The sequence below is a fragment of the Triticum urartu genome, chromosome 4 (genome assembly GCF_003073215.2).
Source record: "Triticum urartu cultivar G1812 chromosome 4, Tu2.1, whole genome shotgun sequence".
In the NCBI taxonomy this organism is placed as follows: Eukaryota; Viridiplantae; Streptophyta; class Magnoliopsida; order Poales; family Poaceae; genus Triticum; species Triticum urartu.
In genome coordinates, this window is record NC_053025.1 from 589586412 (window position 1) to 589592717 (window position 6306).

The 6306-nt window shown below is 46.5% G+C and overlaps 1 pseudogene; it reads right to left on the reverse strand.

Annotated features, from left to right (window-relative positions):
• Positions 1 to 2199: 2199 nt before the first annotated feature.
• Positions 2200 to 5939, reverse strand: LOC125552947 (annotated as a pseudogene).
• Between the last annotated feature and the right edge of the window lie 367 nt (positions 5940 to 6306).

A 6306-nucleotide genomic window follows, 5' to 3' on the forward strand; every position in this document is an offset into this window, starting at 1 on the left:
CTCAGTTGGTCCAGGACGGGGTATATATACAAATGCTCCATCCATTCGGCATGCGTCCTAACGGAGCAGCGTTAGGTGAACCCGGTTAGCACAGGACTACCAGCGTGCCCTTCTGCATGGCAGCACTTAGGCACATCAGCCACACAACGCATGCATTGGGCCACACAAGTCAGGCCAGTCTTTAATCATTTTTTTGCAACGTCAGCAAATCATTGTCATTCTAATCCATAAGCTTACACTGACGAACTAAGATAATTCAACTCACGTGCACTCTCTACATAGCATACTAATTTTCAAACACACGCCACACCATAACTCCCATGGACGAGGTAAACTAAATCTTCAGGCGCTTGCTTGGTGGGCTGTCGACGTCATCATCAGCAGCAGCTCGATCAACATTGCCTGTACCCGATTCATTATCACCATCCGCGAGCTCATTAGCACCAGCAGGAGCATTGTAGTCCAATGGATGAAACTCCCCTGTCTCCTCAACCGCGTTATGTATCTGAGGAAGCACGACAGCCTAACAAAACAAGCAAATCAAGTAAGCACAACAAATCATCGAGGAAATTCAAAGGTGTAATAATGCAGGAAATTAAAAGTAGTTCGTTACATTTTCAGCCACTTCCACCATCTCAATCACAGCACGATCAACTGGCCCTTGCCCAAACACGCTGGCCTGTAGACACGCAAATCATCACTAGCGAGAAGAGAAAACAAAATGAAGTTGAGTTTCTAATTTTTCAATCCATAATCTAACCTCGTCTGCTGCGGTGCAAAGAGAGGCCGATGCATGAGACACGATGTCGTTGCCCACACCATGCACGGCGCCACCCTGCTGCACGTTGGAAAATCACAAAAAACTAGGTCAAGCAAATAGCCCAACTTTCCAACATAAGCAAGTATTAGTGGGAATAGTACTAACAATCAGCGAGCTGGGCGCCAGAGTTGTGCCATCCGAGGTAGTTACCGCGGAGTGGATGGGTGCACTATTGGTGGGCGCCATCAAATCCTTGCAAGCATGAATTCCGTGGAATCCCGCCACCTCTATATATAGCGTATCCAAATTTTCATGTTCCCTCCAACTCCATCCATTCAAATTTTGAATCCCAAGCGCTCCAAAGCTACGGGCTGGTGAAATTTTGAATCTTAGCAAGCCAGGCCGATTGAGCGACTCCATAGGCTCATACAGGAGGGGGAAATCACGGGTGAAGCTTGGTAAAGTTGACAATAACAGTACATACGCATTTACTCGCCCATGTGTTCTCCATCTTTGTCTGTGAAACACATCTTGTCATGCCCAGTACACCCCCATCCCACGCCAAGCACGCCATCATCGCGATTATAAAGTTTTTGGGCAGCGAACCTACACTGTGACATGTCCATGTCCTAGAACACATGGGCGACCTCGCTAGCACAGTGCTTTGCCGCAGCAGGAGACAACCGCGCCGCTCGCTGCACGTCTTTGTCCAGTGTTCCTTTTCGTTGTGTCAACCATCAGCACAACAGGGTTTTTTACACACGCCTAACCACGTTTTCTTGACAAACAGGTTGACCAACAAATATCAACCATGAAAAACTAGCTGTTCTGACATCTGGGAACTGATCGCACACACGATACAGCTTGACAAAGGTTTTCTAAAACAGTTTTTTGCAAGACCATACAATTAGCATGAAGATGAAACAAACTCCCCAGCGCATGTAGATGAAACAAACACCCCAGCCGTATTTGCAGTCAAACCAAATCTACTTTATCATAAATGCAATCCTTTTTACCCGGGAGTGGACAACACACATAACTCCGCCGCTGTGCCCAAGGGTTGGCCTTACGGTGGGTAGGTGCAAGCACATCTGCGCCTGCTCGTCAGTCTGTTCCAAAGACCTCACCGGCCATGCCTCATGAAAATTCACGAGACGTGCCAGTGCCGCGAGTTGTCTAATCAAAATGCTGGGCATGCATCAGCACACGATCACATCCGTTCTCCCACGCCTCTGACTAGTCGAGCACGCGCAGGGTGCCATCGACACATCGCATGTGTCGCATAGCAATGAAAAAAAAGGTTTCATTCCCAACAATGGGAAACGATCCTACCCAGAGATCTCTGCCTCCCCCAAGGCCCATTTTTCCGGTCAGACCGCGGCCCAATTGCCCGGCAACTGGGCATTTGGAATGCTTCGCAAATTATTTCCGAGTTTCCCACCCGAAATCAGTCCACAAATATGGCAGTAACATGAGTGAAAATTACCAAAGTCATATAAAAAGATTTAAGCATAACCCAGTCGCACGCTTGAACTCATTGTAAGCCTGGATATCAACAATACATTTCTACCCAAGCTACAAATACAAACACAAACCAAATTTGCTGACGACATAAACTACAGGAAATTAGGCACAAAGGGTTCTGCCCGCTTTCCGCAAGAGTTTCGACGATGTCCGAGCACTCCACATTTCCCACACTTAGGCATCTTCCTTGGAGCTTTCGGAATATCTCCCCTTTCCGGACATGTCGTGCTCTTGTGCCCCTTCACCCGGCATATCGCACAAAACCTTGACCTCTTCATTTTATCTTCATACGGAGCCTTGTCTCTGCTAGTGGTTGGCCTCCCCGGCTGGCCCATCTCTTTTGCAGGAGCAATCCAAGAACAGTTTGACAATGCATCCCCGTCAACAATATTAATACATGCATCAGCATTTTTGTCACCATGGGTACCATCTTTGGCTCTCTGCTCCAAAGCCTCACGCTCTTCGAGTCCCATACCATACTTGTCATGGCTTAGGGGGAGAAGAGTTGTGTAAACCTCCTTCATCATGGCCATGAAAACATCATAGCACTTCACATTACTATCGCCCAGCCTAACACATTCAAGCGCCTTCATGTACATGGCGTTGTGCCTGTAAGTATCAAAACCATGCGGCCCTCTGTCCTTCTGGTATCGAACAAGGTGCTCCGGCAATATATCGCGGGCATCCCTAGTCCAGCGTTTTAGTATGTGCTTATCTGGGATCTTGCTCAATTTGAGCTCAATCATAACCTGCCACCACAGCAAATGAGACCTCAGACTAGCACAACTTTGTTTGCATGGCAGATGACGTTGTGTAGCATCATACGAAGATGTTTTTACTTACCTTCAACGAATGACAGCAAACCATTCCAGAGTGCTCGAAAATCCCACATTCGCAATTAAAGAAACTCTGATCATCATCGACTTCAACCTTGAACTGTACTTTGCTCCATTTCTCTCTTGCCAGAGCATCAACGTGAGTAAGAATGTATATCTTTTTCGGGACAACAATATCCAGTTCATAGGCCCCTGCCTTGTACAAAGCATCTCCAAATTGCTCAAACATTGCCCTTGTGTATATCTTGCTAGCATGCCTCTCAATTGGAAGATTTACTCGCAACAAAACCCCACTCTGAAACATATCAAAACACAAAAAATGAACAGATCAGGCATCGGTGTACACTTCGTCTAATACATCTACCAATCAAGAACATGTCTATGGAGACTGGTTTACTAACTAGTAAAGCGACCGGCCGACTCCTTTCTCAGAACATACCAGTGCGGTTCGTTTCTCCTGGAAGCTCTCTTCAGACTCTCTGTCAAACTGGAGCTTCTCGTACTGTTTGAGGAACAGATGCATTGGACAGCCCGGGGGGACATAACTTTTAAGCATGTGATTGACACTTTCACTCCGTTGAGTACTAGTCATCTTTGCGCAAAAAACACCTCTGAAATACGGCTTTGCCCACTTATGCCGCACCTCATAAATTTGAGTAAGGGTACGGGTGCTTTCTCAGTGAATATTTATCAAGCATTGCAGACCATCCATCCTCGAACTCTTGCTCCGTGACCATGTGATGAACCAGCTTATGAAATTCACTTTTGAAATCAGTTTTCTTGCTCCACAAAACCCCCATTGATTCCTTTGCTTTCTTCAGCACATGCCATTTACACCACCTATGCGTTGTATTGGGCATCTCTGTTTCTATAGCCAATTCCATTGACCGCGCCTGGTCTGCAACCAGTAAAGTAAATTAGATCCATTAGGAGCTTACATCATGGAAAGTATTGGTTCAAGAAAAATGAGAGATTCACATCTACCCCTAATCTAGCCATACCTGTTAATATTGTTTGCGGGTGTTTACCCCCGACCATCCTGATGAATTCACGGAAAACCCACTTGAATGTGTCCTCCTTCTCATCCCTCAGCATGACACCTCCGAAAATTATGCTCTGGAAGTGATTGTTCACTCCTACAAATAGACCGAATGGCATGTCATATAGGTTGGTCCTGTATGTGGTATCAAATGTTACAACATCTCCGAAACACCTATACTGGTCCACACTACGCCCGTTAACCCACATAACTGTCTTAATCCTGCTCTTGTCATCAACCTGGACAGTATAGTTGAATTCTGGATCGTTTGCCTTCATCTCCGCAAGTATGTCCATTGTTTTCCGGGCATCTGAATCAGACTGCTCCTTGTTCAACTTGCAACACAGCGTATTCAGTGACCGTTTTGTAAATGGCACATTATCAACTGTTCCAAAAAAACTACCAACTATACTAAAAACCTTTCCAAGACTGACATTGTTCTCTCTAAGCTGCCTAACAAGATCCTTAGTATACCGGTCAATGAGCCTGTGCGACGGCCAATGCATCTTCTCACCACAAGTGCTTGACAAAGAGTGGTTGTGTGCCGCCCGGTGCTCTGAAATATACCATCCATTGTCGTCCGACCGAAGCAGCCTGATCCGGACAGCACAACCGCACCGTGTTGATCTTGTATTCTCCCTCTCCGGTTTACCCTGCCGATGCACATAACATCATTTGTCAGCCTATAACATATTCTTGCAGACTTTTTCTCCCCAAACAGTGATGCACAAAAAGAAAAACAAACGCACCGCACATCCACAGACTATCTCCTGCATGCACTTCACCCGCTCCACATTTAGCCTGCTTTTCGAATACCTTATACCAAATCCAAACTCCCACGAATATAAATTGTAGAATTGATAGGCTTCATCCAATGAATCAAAAGAGGTCCCGACAGCTGGGTTGACAACATTGCCATCTCTTTTCAATATGAAAGCCCTCATGGACAATTCAAGGGCACTTTTCCGGTTCGGGTTGAGCTCGCGCTCAGCGGGGGCCTTTCTGATCCTTACCCTGTTATTTTTGAGAGACAAATTAAATAATTCGCATAGAAAAGAAAATCAATTCCTCTTCCTCAATGCACCAGATTACACGAAACTGTCAATTATTGCCCCCCTGATTTCCAATTTTATACAAAGGCAAACCCGACAAAGCAGGACTGCAGATAAAAAACAAGATATGCAAACAAAATCTTTTCCTAGTATCGCACTCCGACACCTCTCGACTTTTTAGTTAAACTAGCTACAAACAGGACAGGATATGCAATTTCAAAGAACAAGACTGTGCAACAGCCCGCATGCAGATAATCCCAGTAATTTCAGAAACCTAATGTAATCAGTCAGACACACAGTGCGGATTTAGTACGGACCTGTACTAAATAACTACATAACATATAGCTAGATGCTAATGAAATCGTTTTTGCATATATATGACCAACACACAAAAGAAATCAGTTCTACGCGCGATTACCTGCGTGTCCATCCGCTCGTAGCCTCCGAACAAACTTGCAAGAGCGGGTCCTCGCCAAGAAATCCGGCATCTCCGCCACCGCTACGGAGGTCCCCTGCACGGCGAATGTCAGCCTCGGCGACGCTGATAGAAGCCTGGGACTCTATAGGCCGGGCAGCACCAGTATTGCCCGCATGCCCGCGGCTAATCCTGAGCGGAAAAAATCAAATCAAGGAATTTCAGGGACAAACGGCAACCAGATCTAATCCTAACTTCATCTTTTGCGTGAGACAAAAACTAGTAGCTCTGCTAAGTGGCATCTGAATTACATCTGTTCGGAATCGCCCTTCGTTTCCATGGACAGGTCCATGGAGCAGGCTGCAAGGTCTCGATCCAGAGGAGGAAGACGAACTGGAGAAAGGAGTAGCAGGAGGCGTATGGGCCTGTGCCCTGACGGCCAGTGCTTTGAGAAAGGGATAGCTGGCCACGCGATGTGGGCCAACATGCCCTGCGCCTCGACTCGAGACTAGTCACGTGATCTTTGCAACTATACCAAACCCAGCTGCACCGTGTACCAGCCCACGCACTCCGCGAGTCCAGCTCCACAGCAACGAAACAGTTGTTCCACACCGATACGCCTATGAACCTAATACCTATTACTAGGGAACGGACAGGGGGGAGACAGCGAAGTGATGTTT